This window comes from Ambystoma mexicanum, chromosome 2q, assembly GCF_040938575.1.
Source record: "Ambystoma mexicanum isolate Mex_15411 chromosome 2q, UKY_AmexF1_1, whole genome shotgun sequence".
In the NCBI taxonomy this organism is placed as follows: domain Eukaryota; kingdom Metazoa; phylum Chordata; class Amphibia; order Caudata; family Ambystomatidae; genus Ambystoma; species Ambystoma mexicanum.
Window position 1 is genome coordinate 767,972,677 of NC_090924.1, and position 15,733 is coordinate 767,988,409.

Below are 15,733 nucleotides of genomic sequence, written 5' to 3' on the forward strand. Positions count from 1 at the left end.
AATTGGGAATTTGGAAACATGTTCATGACCTTCCAAGTCCTTCTTTCATCGCAAATTGCAAAGAAATTCCAGACACATGTCCTAAACTGTTCCCTCCACAATGAATTATAATTATGTCTGGATGATGCTCTGTCTCTGAAGTAGCACAGAGAGGTACCAAGTCCAGCCACTTCAGTCCACGCACTCCATGCCAGTACACTTCCACATGAGAGAATCCAAGATCTGCAGCTACTCCACAGCGTTCTGCATGCACCTCCAACCAATGTATCCATGAGTCTCCCAAAATCCAGATAATCTGTTTTTTGGAAACACACAGCTATAGCTATCTGTTCTTCTCTCAGGAAAAAGACGTTCTGACAAAATCTCTCCTTACACAACACACCCAGTAAACTTTACGGACCAATCCCTTGCTCTGCTCATTCTCATTTGCATGCCTCTCCACCCCAGAATCCCTGCATGTAATACGCGCTGTCTGCGGATTACCGCCATGTCCGTGGACATATCGAAAATCTGAGCGTGCTGAATGTGCATTTAAATAGTGTGCCCCATTTCCCCTTTGAGGTTGGCCATTTTCTTTGTTTTTTTGCAGCTGCCTAACAGACACCTGTTATTTGTATTTTTTTGGGGTTTTTTTCTTCTTACTTTACTACTAAAATCTTCTCATAACCTTTTTCAAAGCAACCCTTACATTCCAAAACAGCATGGCATTTCCCAAAAAAGATAAGGATATGCCATCTTCTTCAAAATAAACAGCATTACTCGAATCAATATTCTCATTATTACAGAAAAACATACCAGCTCTAAGCATAAAAGCACACATGCCTCGGTTGATTGCACACCTAGCAATGTTTTGCTGAGGACAAAAAACATAACTATTGTCCCATATTGCCCTAGGTAGTAATCCAGAAAAAATTACTTTCACATTTGGAAGGATGTTCATTACTGCTTGAACCAACTGTTCCAAATCTGCCAACAAAGTAGGGCCACTGACGTAGCCCAAATAGAAAGCACCATAGTGCAAAACTACCAGATGGGGACTGTTCATCCTGCGCATATCTTCACAAACTTGTAGAATTCCCTCTACATTGCAATCAGGCACAGAGCTCCACACCACATCCACTGCTTTAACATTGAAATTGTACGCTACATGCCTGCATTGAGCATACTGCTGTAATCCATGCACAAACATATCTCTGAGCACCAACACCCTGACTTTCTCCACATCTTCCAACTTCACTACACACACTCTCTTTCTACACACATCCACAATATCAACATCTGATTGGCTGATCCCTACAGTCCCCTTTCCATACTGGATTTGCTGGAAAACCCTGGATGTGGCACACCCCATCCGCGGATAGCCACGGTGTCCGCGCAGAGCGTAACTCTTAGCCAGCCCTTCTACCCTTTCCACATCACTCTCGGTGCCATTCCCTCATTGAATACAGCTAAGCAGTCACACAACCATCCACCAATCACATCCAAGACCTCTACATCTAACTCCATCATCAGAGTTCCACACTTCAAATGTACTGTTGATCACTCTGAGTACAAGTCTCATATTATTGGAAAGCACCTACTACAAAAACTACTCTACAAGTCTCCATGATTTCTACTTACAACTGCATTCATATCCACATGCATGAATACAAGCTACAGGTATACATATTTTATTCACAGTACATGTACAACTCTTATGAATCCATATAAACAGAGTAATACCACTAAACCTGCATAGACTATACATACATGCCAACCCTCCCGATTAAGCACGAGACTCCCGATTTTTCATTGAAAAATCACACTATTTTTTACTGTCTCCCACTTAAATGAATGCTAATCCCAATGCAATCCTATAGGAAACATAAATGTTCCCGATTGCAGTGGTGAAATCTCCCTCTCAGAGGCTCCCGATTGTTGGAATGTCTACCTTTAAAATTAGCTTATTTAAATTGTCACTTCCAAACCTGTCTGCTATCTACAACACAGCTTTAAAAAACCAACTGAATTTCCTGCACTTAAAATTCTACTCATTTGCAAACCATGTTGAACTAACATATTGTAAATAAAATATAAAGGCTGCACATAGTCAAATGAAATGCATGCATACACTATGTTCAGATATCAAGCAAGAATACTACCACAAAAACATAAAAATTAACGTCTACATTAACATCAGTGCTATAAACACACAAAATGACTAACTTCTTTCTTTTACAATTGCAGTGAAGACCACGCTCCTGAAAATCCGCAGCATCTGAACTACAAGCAACATATCCGAAGAAACCTGCTCATTCCACAAAAAAAGAGTAAGTACAATACTACCTTAATATTCTTACTGTTCCTCAAACACACTGTGTGGTTCATTCATGTAATTTGCACACCAAAAAAAAAACGAGATTTCTGAACCATTCATTTATCAAACAGGGATTAGCAGGCAGAATGGCACACAAATCCCTGTTTTTTTGGAACACAAATAACATACTCAACCCTTAGAATGTTAGTACTACAAAACAAAGAACTGTTTTAATTTAATACCATTAGGTTTACTATTAATGCTTCCCCTCACCACTAGCTCACTTACTACTCTCATCTGAATCAAAGTTTAGTAACACACAAATAGAAGAATAGCCTTCCCAACTAATCGTAGCTGCCCAATGCACAATCACACACCACCACATACATCTTTCCCATCATACTCAGACACTCATGCACACAGCACACATAAATTGCACAACGACCCAACCCATACCTTCTTTTTTTTTCAACAGACCCCAAAGAATGCCTACCAAAAAGCAACTCCGTAGAAAGCAACGCAGAAATAGAGCAAATGACAATAAAAGTGTCCAAAATAAGCATCCATCTCTACCACAGTTTGTACAAAAAGTTCAAACAAAACAGCTAATACAGTCATTTAGTGAAACAAAAAAGCTTCCAGTACAGAAACTATGCCTCCTCTATCAAAATGTAAACCGAAACAGAAAATGATTCACAAGAATTCAGCTACCACTACTGCTAAAATTGCTCCTATAAATCTTGATATACTAGCAAGTAACCATACCAAAAAAGTATTTTAGCAAAAATGTTCTGCCACAGAGTCCTTCATAATCTTATAAAAACAGGAGACAAATTATGCACAACCCTTCAAACCTACCGTAGAAAATTAATCTTAGAAGCTTTATAGACAGTGCAATCCTTCTCAAAAGAAAGTTATTAATTTTAGTGTTAAACAGAATGAAAGCACTAACAAAACTAACTACTAAATTACAAAAAAACTTCTCAAAAACAGAATGTCTACAAAAATAACTTTTAAAATATCTGTGGGGGTCAATGGAGTCACACCATGAGCACAGAGCCATATTGTAATGAAGAAGCATACAAACAAAACCAAACAAACACAATTGCCATCCATAGCAGTGGACGAGGTTATGAACAAATTAATAATACCATAATGGAACAAGAAATACTGCTTACAAAAATATCCCCAGAAAACGCAGAATTACCTCTCCATCCGACTGAACCAGAACGTCCAATATACAAATCGCCATGCACGTCAATGTGTAACATTCCCAAAAAATCTTTCAAATCTTTACGCCAGTTCCTCAATCAGTATGTGAAAGGCAAAGACAAAATCAAAATGAAAGTGCTGCAAAATATGGATACCTGTCCAGTGCGCAAGGACTACAAGGACATTCATTAGCCTGCATTTCAGGACCTATTTGCAAAAGCACCTTCCATCATATCAAAATGATATCATCACATCATTCAACTATAATAAATCTAGTCTATAAACTGTACTATGCTAAAAGTCCTGCTTTAGCACTAGCAAATTTAAATAACACTCTTCTACATGGTACACCCAAAGACCTACTTGAAGAAATCGAGCATATCCAGAGAAAATATTTTGGAAGTGAAAGCCACTTACAAAATGCAATAGCTTTACAACGACTAGCAACAATTCTGCACATGGCAACCTTCTACTACACACATACAAAAAGAAATACTAACATTTTAAAGTACATCCGCTAAAGTACCAAACCATGTGTGTGTGTGTGTTGCCGCAGAATGTTTTATAAAAGTAACACAAAAACTATAGACGTAACATACAAAATAGAAGACAATGAAGATTCCAAATGGTTTGAATTAGTTCTCTACCTTATAGCAGAAAACAAAAGCCACTTACAAAATGCAATAGCTTTACAACGACTAGCAACAATTCTGCACATGGCAACCTTCTACTACACACATACAAAAAAGAAATACTAACATTTTAAAGTACATCCGCTAAAGTACCAAACCATGTGTGTGTGTGTTGCTGCAGAACGTTTTATAAAAGTAACACAAAAACTATAGATGTAACATACAAAATAGAAGACAGTGAAGATTCCAAATGGTTTGAATTAGTTCTCTATCTTATAGCAGAAAACAAATATGAAATCACTGACCCCCTAATACTTTGCAGTTACTGCACTACAAAACTTGACAACAACCAAACGCCTTCACATGCTATCAAAAATAACTTAGAATTATTCCCACTACCACAACCCCTGCAACAACTCAATTTATATGAGAGCATCATAAGTCAGACAGTGCATCCATTTCAAGCAATAATGCGCCTTCAACCAAAAACAGCAAAATTACCTCCCTCTGAATTGGTGAAAGGCATTCGTGGCAAAGTAGCTTATTTACCATTAGATCTGAAAGAAAATGTGCACACTCTGGGAGTACAACGTCCAATATAGCAATCTTTAATTGTCTTAGTAAATGGTTTACCTACAAAAGACAAAAAAATTTGGCAACAACTTGTAGACTTACATAAAGTTAGACAAGCCTTGCAATATCTAAACGACAATAATGAATGCTACAAAGACAAAAAATATTGAAGGGAAACAACTGAAATAATTCAAATGTCACCAGAAACTGGTCCATTTGAACTTCTATATCCTGCTACAGTATCCAATATTTTAGACCATTATACAATTCATCCATTACACTCTAATGGCACCATAGATGATGCACTAGAAACGTACCAAATGCGACAAACCAAAGGATCACCAATCAGCTTTTCCTCTACTCTTTCCTACTGGCAAAGGAGGAAGGTACGATGATAGACCCACTCAGATAACAGCATCAGAATACTGCTCGTTACAAATGTATTCTGAAGATCCCAGATTTAGACAAAATGTGGAATACATATTCCACCTACTCTTTGAAAGTGAACTAGCAACTCTGTGTTACGGAGTAGCACACATATTGAAATTAGGAACCCACTTTAAAAATATGTCAGCTACACAATTAATACAAAAAGTGCAAGAAAAAGATGAGGTTTTACAATCAAGCATTACAAATCTGTTAGCAAACATGCGTGGTACGAAAGAGTACTGTTCTGACGTCACAGAGATGCACATTGTATGATAAGAAACCTTGGCCCACCCACTTGGTTTGTTACATTAAGTCGTGCAGAATATGCATGGGAAAATGTACATGATTTCCTACGCATATCAAACAAAAACAAAACAAACATAGATATACTAACACCTGGAGAACTTTGCTCTTTAGATCCTGTTAATGTTTCAAGATATTTCCATCATCGTTTCATTGCTATGCTACACTTTATTTGTAATAAAACTGTTCCTCCCCTCGGAGAAGTGCAACACTTCTTTTGGAGAAAGGAATACCAAGCCAGAGGAGCACCACATATCCACATGCTTTTATGGATTAAAGATGCTTCTAAATTTGGTCAAGAAAGTGATGCCACTGTTTTACAGTTTATTGAAAAATATTTCCCTTGTGAAATTCCATCGAAAGCAACAAATAGTGATCTTCATGCACAAATTGTACAATTTCAAAGACACAAAAGTGGCAAATATTGTCGTCACAAATACAAAAACAAAGGGAAATACTACACCAAATGCCGCTTTGGTTTCACTAGACCAGTTAGAGAAACAGGTGAAGTGAACAAGTTCATGTCTTCAGTTAGACATAGGGCCTCATTACGACCCAGGCGGTAAGTTACCGCCTGGGCCATGACTTTACCACCATGGCGTAAACTACGTTTACGCCATGGTGGTTGGCGGACTTACCGCCCCATTCCGAGGTTGGCGGGGGCGGTAAGTCCCCAATCCCCATTTACCCTTCCCCATTCCCATTTTTGCCCCATAGGGCATAATGAGAGTGGGGAAGGCGTTAATTACGCCACCGTAAATTACGGTGGCGTAATTAACTCCATGGTCCCTTAGCGCCATGGATTTTAACACCTGCTAAAAGCAGGTGTTAAAAGCGCCATGGCGCTAAGGGACCTCGTAATTGGCGGTAAGGGGTCGGCGCAGCTAACGCTGGCACAAACCCCTTACCGCCAGGGTCGTAATGAGGCCCATAGTGTTAAAGGTAAATCACCTAAGAACACGTATTACATAAAAAGAACAGAAGAATCAAAATGTATCAATGATTACAATGCAATCATTGCCCTCTTATGGAATGCAAACATAGATGTGCAGTACATTGCAGACAATTCCACTGCAGTTGCATGATATGTTACAGTCTACTTTACAAAAGCAGAAAAAACAGAGCTTCAATACCTCTGGAATGACATATCATCGGACAAAACACTATCTCAGAAATTGTACAGTTTAGGCATAAAAATGCTCTCTCATAGGGAATGGGGCTCCGATGAAGCTGCAGATCGTTTAACCGGTACTGCTTTGTATGGAAAATCTGAAAATATAGTATGGATAAGTCTTGATCCTGCTAAATCTAGAAAAAGAGTTCTGAAATCATACGACGAAATAGAAACCATAGCCAAAAATGATCCCAACAACCAAGACATTTTGAAAAACAATTTACTAGCAACATACTACCCGAACAGGAGTACCACTTTGGAAACCTTGTGTCTATACCTGTCATGATGCCTACCCCCGGAGCACCAGGACAGGCCCAGCACCCCTGGGAGCAGGCATCATGCCCTCGGGTAAAAGCCCAGCGGCCCCTAATAGGGGCTCTTTGGACTTTGTCCTGGCGCCTTTGGCGCCAGGCTCATGTTGGACATCAGTCCTGGCGCCATAGGCGCCAGGCTCATAAAAGAGGGTGTTTGGTGCACTTACCTGACCCAGACCATGCTGCATGAAGCCTCAAGCCAAATGAGGCTTAGGAGGGACTATTTTATCAAAGGAACTATTTTACTTGGGTGGGGACCGTGGAAGAATACTTACCTGGAACTTCTTCCAAGGCTATTTAAACCACGCCCGGACTGCCACACGTGCTTCGCGTTGCTCTGCATCTAGCAGCTGAACGCTCACCGTGGCTGCTCCTGCATCTTGCCTCCAGCCATGCGCGCCTCGATCTTGGGATACCTGAAAGGAAGGAAGGGAAGAGAAAAGGTGAAAACCAAGAACTTAATCTAACTTCCTACCTGTGTCCAGAACCATCACGCCAGCGATCCTGAAGATAGACATTCTTTAAAAGCATCGCGCTACTTGTTGCAGCGCCGCGCATCACTCACCTGCCTCGTGGGCTCTTCACTATCCACCGCAACCTTCTGGGCATTCCGCCACATCTCTGCACCTGCAGGGGAGAAGAAGAGACAAAAGGTGAGCAGGAGGAACAAATGAGGAAAGCCTGATTTTCCGTCACAAGACTTACCTGGCCATATTTGACGGAACCACTCCTCATTTCGGGTCGGCGCCACTTCTTGGCCTGGTACCGCACCCCAGTCCCTAAGGGGAAAAAAGAAAGACATTACTAGAGGGATTCAAAGACATTTAAAGGGATCATTTTATCACAAACTCACCTGAGTTTATCTCCGGCAATATCCCTCGAAGCATCACTTCCGCTCTCCACCTGAAAATAAGGACAGATCGCAGGTTAAGAAAAGCAAACAAAGAGAAGACTCTACTCTGGAACTTTTTAAACTGCATACTTACGGCATTTCGCCTTCCGAAACCAGTGAAGTAACTGGTCAAATACGCGCCCCTGCACCAGAAGCAGGATGGAGAGCTCATCCATTCAAACATTAAGGTGAGCCTTGATTGTGGATTTCGGAGGTGGTCAGAGAAGAGCAAAGGGGAGGTGGGAAGCAATCACAATACTCTGCAGTCAGTTAATCCCCTTTCTCCAGCTACAGAAAGATTTTTCTACCGGACAGACAAGCCATATTTGGGGGTCCAGTTCAGTCGGTGTTTCGAATCCTGCGCATCACGCTTGAAGAGGTCACAGCAATCCAGACCAGGTCAGCGCCTCCGTGGGAGCCAGGTGAGCGTTACAGAACGCGAAGCCTTCCTACAAATTCCCACCCAGGCGCTATGGAAACTTCTGAGACTGATATGTTGGCCCAATTACTGGGGGAATTACGGGCCGAAGTACATGCCGCTCGTCAAGAGACTAATGCCCTCAGGAGGGAAATAATCGTATCTAAGGAACGAACTGATGACCTGGCTAGGCAGGTATTGCAAGGCCAAGCTGGGCAAACCCCTCTACCTGGTTCCGGGGGGAATTATGTTCCTCTGGCTTCAAGTAACCCTGTGCAAATCAATCTACCTGGAAATATGCCGCTGGCCCCACCTGAACGCTTTGCTGGGGACCCCAAACGGTTCGCTGTATTCATGAATCAATATCGTTTGCACTTCCTATGCAGACCTGGGGCCTTCCCTAATGACCAGACCAAGGTAGCTTTTGTGTTGTCATACCTTAGCGGCTGTGCTGCCGATTGGTCAGTACCACTGGTAACTCAAGATGACCCAATCCTCCGGGATTTCCAAGGATTTCAAGCAAGCATGGGGAGATTATTTGCTCGACATTCTCAGGGACAAGCTCTGGATGATGAACTTCTATCCCTGCGACAGGGCAACCAAGACCTCCTCTCCTACATAGCAACCTTTAACAGACCAATCGTGGAAACTGGGTGGCCAGAGGATAAAAGAATCACATTATTCTATCGGGGTCTACGCGGAGAACTTAAAGATGTCTTGGCCCAAGTTGTAAATCCGCCCCAAGAATGCACAGAATACATAAACTTAGTGGTCCAATTGGATCACAGGCTCCAAAACCGAAAAGCGGATCGGTCCAAGTTTGAAACCCGGGTGTTGGTCAAGACCCACGTCACTCCCAAGGGTGCCGATGTCTCCGAGCCTATGCAAATTGGAGGGGTTAGAGGACCTTTAACCCAAAAGGAATGTGAAAGAAGGCGGCAGTTAAAATTATGTCTTTATTGTGGGAACTCTGGACACTTTCTACGAGATTGCCCGGCAAAACCGCCCAAGAAGGTGGTAGGAGCCGCTGATAAAAACCATGAAGACTCTGTTTCGGGAAACGACTCCGCCCGACAAGCATAGGGGTCCGCTTGCCGACCTTGAAAACTAACTCTCAGACCGCACATTTCATTGTGCCAATGGTTCTCGTAGATCCGGAACAGCCTAAGCGGTTGCATGCAATAAAGGCATACATCGATAGTGGGGCTATAGGAAACTATGTGGATCGTGAATTGGTCTCTAGGATTAACCTCCCTCTGCGTCCAAAAACCAGCAAAGATGTCATCACCACAGTCGATGGAACTGAAATTGCCTCAGGACCGGTAACACATTCCACTACTGAGGTGACTCTTATTGGTCCGGACGGCCATCGGGAGGCAGTTGTGTTTGACGTAATCAAGGCCCCACAGTTTCAGGTTATTCTTGGAATTCCTTGGTTAGAGACACATAATCCTCGAATTGATTGGCGAGCAAAGAGAATAACCTTCCCGGATTGTGCACAAACCTGCTACCCAGAAAATCTGAAGATTAGCCTAGCATCTGTAACCTATGTCTCCATGCAACTACCTCCGGAATACCAAGACTTTCAGGACATCTTCCAAAAGGAACAGGCCAACACGTCACCCCCCCCACAGATCGTACGATTGCCAAATCGATCTGGTGCCCGATGCACAACCCCCTTGTAGCAGGATTTATGCCCTTACTGAACCTGAGAACCGGCATTTGAGACAATATTTAGATCAATACCTAGCCAATGGTTTCATTCGCCCGTCAAAATCCCTGGCATCCTAAGCTTTGTTCTTTGTGCCCAAAAAAGAAGGCGACCTGAGAACTTGTATCGACTACCGCGCATTGAACCAGATAACGGTTAAAAACCGTTACCCTCTGCCTTTGATCCCTGAACTCCTTGACCAGGTGAAGGACGCTTGCGTATACACCAAGTTAGATCTCCGGGGGGCTTATCATCTGGTGCGAGTAAAAGAAGGCGACGAATGGAAAACGGCCTTCCGTACAAAATATGGTTTATTCGAATACCAGGTGATGCCTTTTGGGTTGTGCAACGCGCCTGCTGCCTTCCAATTCTTCATGAACGATGTCCTTCTGGAACTTATCGATGTTTGTGTTGTCGTGTATATCGATGATATTCTTGTGTACTCCTCTTCGGAATCTGATCACAGAAAGCATGTCCGGGCCGTCCTTGAGAAATTGCGCCAGCACAAACTGTTTGCTAAGCTGGAAAAGTGTGTTTTCCATACCACCGAGGTGGAGTTTCTTGGATTCATCCTGACACCTAATGGGGCCGAATGGACTCACGGAAAGTGGAGGCCATCCTCAAATGGCCATCTCCTAGCTCGGTAAAAGGGGTCCAAAGCATGCTTGGTTTTGCCAATTTTTATCGCAGATTTATTCCGGAATTTTCATGTGTAGTACAACCCATCACTGCACTTTTGCGGAAAAATAAACGTTTCGAATGGACCAAGGAAGCCGAACAGGCCTTTCAGGAATTGAAAGCTAAATTCACGTCTGCACCTATTTTGAAGCCCCCGCGTCCCGATCTCCCAAACGTAGTCTAAACTGACGCGTCCAGTTTAGCCATGGGAGCTGTCCTGTCTCAGAGAGACCCTGTAACCAACCAACTGCATCCTGTAGCATTTTGGTCCAGAAAGTTCTCACCGCCTGAGGTAAATTATGCAATTACCGATAAGTAATTATTAGCCATTAAGTCCGCCTTTAAGGCTTGGCGGCATTATCTTCTTGGCGTCAGGCACACCATCACCGTGATCACTGATCACCGAAATTTACAATATTTAAAGACTGCCTAGGCTCAATCATCACGTCAGCTCCGATGGGCTTTGTTCTTTGCTGAGTTTGATTTCGTAATCACTTACCGTCCCGGCTGTAAGAATGGCAAGGCAGATGCACTATCTAGAATAGGAATGGGAGCAATAGACACTAATTCAGAACCTGTGCCGATCATTCCCGAACAAAGAATTTTGGGATTAACCTCCTTACAAACCTTTGAAGACATTCAAGCACGAGTAAAACAACTCCTGGACTATACCGCCTTGCAGGATTGGATCCAAAGGGGGTCTTACTTTTCGGTCAACAATGGCCTACCTTACTTCCAAGGACGCTTATTTCTGCCAGAAAAGGAATTACAAGAACTGGTTATTTCCCGTCATCATGATACCCTGATGGAAGGACATCCTGGCATTGCCAAAACTGAGGATAAAATTAAACGACAATGCTGGTGGCCTTCCTGGCGAAAGGATATTAAATCTTTTGTGATGTCCTGTGGAGTTTGCGCCCAAAACAAAGGCCAAAAGACAAAACCCGCCGGTCTTCTTCAGCCTTTAGACATTCCACCAGCGCCTTGGCACACCTTGTCACTAGATTTTATCACGGACCTGCCCCCTTGTAATGGATACAATACTATTCTGGTTGTGGTGGATCTATTTTCTAAAATGGATCATTTTATTCCGTTGAAAGGACTACCTTCAGCTTCTGTCCTTGCTAAGGAATTCCTCGAAAATATCATCCGCTTGCATGGATTCCCATCCATATTAGTCTCCGACCGGGGAAGCCAGTTTATTTCACATTTTTGGAAAAGGTGTTGTCAACTGGCACAAATCGACGTAAGACTCTCAACCAGCCATCACCCACAGACCGATGGTCAGACGGAGAGAACGAACCAGACCCTTGAACAATACCTACGGTGTATGTTGCACCAATCGGAGGGTAATTGGAAGGATTTGTTATGGGTGGCCGAATATGCATACAATAACTCGGTGCACTCTGGAACTGGAAAAAGCTCCTTTTTCACCCTATATGGACATCACCCTCGTACTTCAGACCTGGACTCTCCTCTGAGCTTTGAAATGCCCGCAGTAGACCATTAGCATTCCACTATAACTCAAGCATTCAAGAATGCAACTGCCCATTTGCAACAAGCGAAAGAGAAATACAAGAAAAATGCAGATCTGCATCGGAAGGAGGCGCCTTCATACCAAATAGGAGACCAAGTATGGTTGGCTTCCAAACATTTATTGCTCAAGGGACCTCGAACTTTTAATCCAAGGTATTTGGGCCCTTATTCGATCAAAGCTATCATTAATCCAGTGGCAGTCAAGCTCGATCTGCCAGCTAACATGCGGATTCATCCCGTTTTCATGTGTCACTTTTGAAACCAGTGCAACCAGGAACCAGATTAATAAAGCCACCTGAACCAATTCAGATAGATGGGGAGCCTGAATTCGAGGTGAAGAACATTTTGGATTCTAAAATTTCAAAATCAAAACTTTTTTATCTAATTTATTGGAAAGGGTACGGGCCTCAGGAAAGGTCTTGGGATCTCAGCGACCACGTACATGCACCTCGGCTGGTAAAAAAGTTCCATCGGGATTTCTCAAACAAACCGAAACCCCCAGAGGGAACGACCTTGGGAGGGGCCTTGGGGGGGAGTGCTGTCATGATGCCTACCCCCGGAGCACCAGGACAGGCCCAGCACCCCCGGGATCAGGCATCATGCCCTCGGGTAAAAGCCCAGCAGCCCCTAATAGGGGCTCTTTGGACTTTGTCCTGGCGCCTTTGGCGCCAGGCTCATGTTGGACATCAGTCCTGGTGCCATAGGCGCCAGGCTCATAAAAGAGGGTGTTTGGGGCACTTACCTGACACAGACCATGCTGCATGAAGCCTCAAGCTAAATGAGGCTTAGGAGGGACTATTTTATCAAAGGAACTATTTTACTTGGGTGGGGACCGTGGAAGAATACTTACCTGGAACTTCTTCCAAGGCTATTTAAACCACGCCCGGACTGCCACACGTGCTTCGCGTTGCTCTGCATCTAGCAGCTGAACACTCACCGTGCCTGCTCCTGCGTCTTGCCTCCAGCCACGCCCGCCTCAATCTTGGGATACCTGAAAGGAAGGAAGGGAAGAGAAAAGGTGAAAACCAAGAACTTAATCTAACTTCCTACCTGTGTCCGGAACCATCACGCCAGCGATCCTGAAGATAGACATTCTTTAAAAGCATCGCGCTACTTGTTGCAGCGCCGCACATCACTCACCTGCCTCGTGGGCTCTTCACTATCCACCGCGACCTTCTGGGCATTCCGCCACATCTCTGCACCTGCAGGGGAGAAGAAGAGACAAAAGGTGAGCAGGAGGAACAAATGAGGAAAGCCTGATTTTCCGTCACAAGACTTACCTGACCATATTTGACGGAACCACTCCTCATTTCGGGTCGGCGCCACTTCTTGGCCTGGTACCGCACCCCGGCCCCTAAGGGGAAAAAAGAAAGACATTGCTAGAGGGATTGAAAGACATTTAAAGGGATCATTTTATCACGAACTCACCTGAGTTTATCTCCGGCAATATCCCTCGAAGCATCACTTCCGCTCTGCACCTGAATATAAGGACAGATCGCAGGTTAAGAAAAGCAAACAACGAGAAGACCCTACTTTGGAACTTTTTAAACTGCATACTTACGGCATTTCGCCTTCTGAAACCAGTGAAGTAACTGGTCAAATACACGCCCCTGCACCAGAAGCAGGATGGAGAGCTCATCCATTCAAACATTAAGGTGAGCCTTGATTGGGGATTTTGGAGGTGGTCAGAGAAGAGCAAAGGGGAGGTGGGAAGCAATCACAATACTCTGCAGTCAGTTAATCCCCTTTCTCCATCTACAGAAAGATTTTTCTACGGGCCAGACAAGCCAGATTTGGGGGTCCAGTTCAGTCGGTGTTTTGAATCCTGCGCATCACGCTTGAAGAGGTCACAGCAATCCAGACCAGGTGAGCGCCTCCGTGGGAGCCAGGTGAGCGTTACAATACCACATAGCCCAAAACCTCACATACAAAAATAATATAAAACCCGATGAAAAAAGAGGTAGATATAGAGTGACAGATTGTGAAGGCAGCTTAGTGAAACTTAACAAACGAAGCATAATTAATCATATCCAATTGTCATTAAAAACTCCTCAACATAAAGAACTATATCACAGGTCCCTTCTACAACTTTTTAAACCATGGAGAAAAGAAGAAGAGATACTAGAAAACTATGACTCCTATGAAGACGCTTTCAAAGCAAATGAAAGCACTATCACTGATATAAACGTTACGCAGTACAAAACAATGTTGCAGAATGAACAGCAACACAAAGAAGAACTCCAGGCCCAACTAGATAAAGACACTCCCGACATTAGTCAATCTTCTGTAACAGGAAGTCAAGAACTACTGGGACAGCCACTAATAGCAAATGAGGCAGAATTAGCTATGACAGAAGTAGAGAACACCATGTGTCACTATGAAGAAGATACAGAAGACTTAACTGTACTACAATCAAAACTGAACAAAGAGCAACGTACCATTTTGCAAGAAGTAACAAAAGAAATTGCACATGGTGTACAACATGAAAATAAAGAATGTACCTGCAAAATTACAAACCTATACTACTATACCTCAGTGATGAAGCTGGTTCAGGCAAAACATTCTTAATCAAAATCATCAGCAAGTTCCTTCAACAATTGACAAACAATAAACTGTCAGCTGTTGTAACTGCCCCCACAGGTTTAGCTGCCTACAACATAGGCGGTGTCACTTTACACCCATTTCTACTCCTTCCAGTAGAACACCAAAACAAATTTGAATATTACAAACTTTCTACAGAAGCTACAATGAAACTACGTAGAGTGTTAAAACAAACGAAAATGCTACTAATAGAGGAAGTGAGCATGGTCTCCAACCTAATGTTGGCTTTGATTCACTTCAAATTGCAAGAAGTACTTTAAACAAACTACAAAGAGCTCTTTGGAGGAAAACACATTATTGTTTTCGGAGATCTTCTTCAATTGACACCAGTGAAAGGTGAACCTATTTTTAAAACCTTAGGACACAAACTCTGCCATAAAACTGTTGGCAACATAGGAAATTTCAACCTTTGGCAACATTTCCAATACAGAGAATTAACAGAAAACATGCGCCAATCTGCAGACCTCCCTTACGCCAACATTTTAAAAAGTATTAGAGTTTGTGTACTATCTCAAGAAGCACGAGCAATATTAAAAACCCGGCACATCCATGCACTTTATGGCCATAACTCATGTGCTACTGATGTTATGCAACAATTAGCACACAAAAATGTCAATTGCATGTTCTTGATGCCAACTCTTGCAAGCTGTTCCAAATTCAATGACACAATGTTGAAAAAAGAAATGCAACCAATAATTGAAATTTCTCCACAGACAAACTGGAAGTACATGGTATGACACTACCCATGTGTCAACAAGCCACAACAAGACTAAATACCTTAGAAAATTCTATCTCCAACACAGCTGGTTTGGAGAACATATTTAAATTATCCTTAAACTGGAGAGAAATACTTAAACGTAACCTTGGCCTGGAGCAAGGACTAGTTAATGGAGCACTGGGTACAGTTGTTGGCTTTCAAACATACCCACTTGACAACAACATTGAGTTTATCAATATTCTCTTT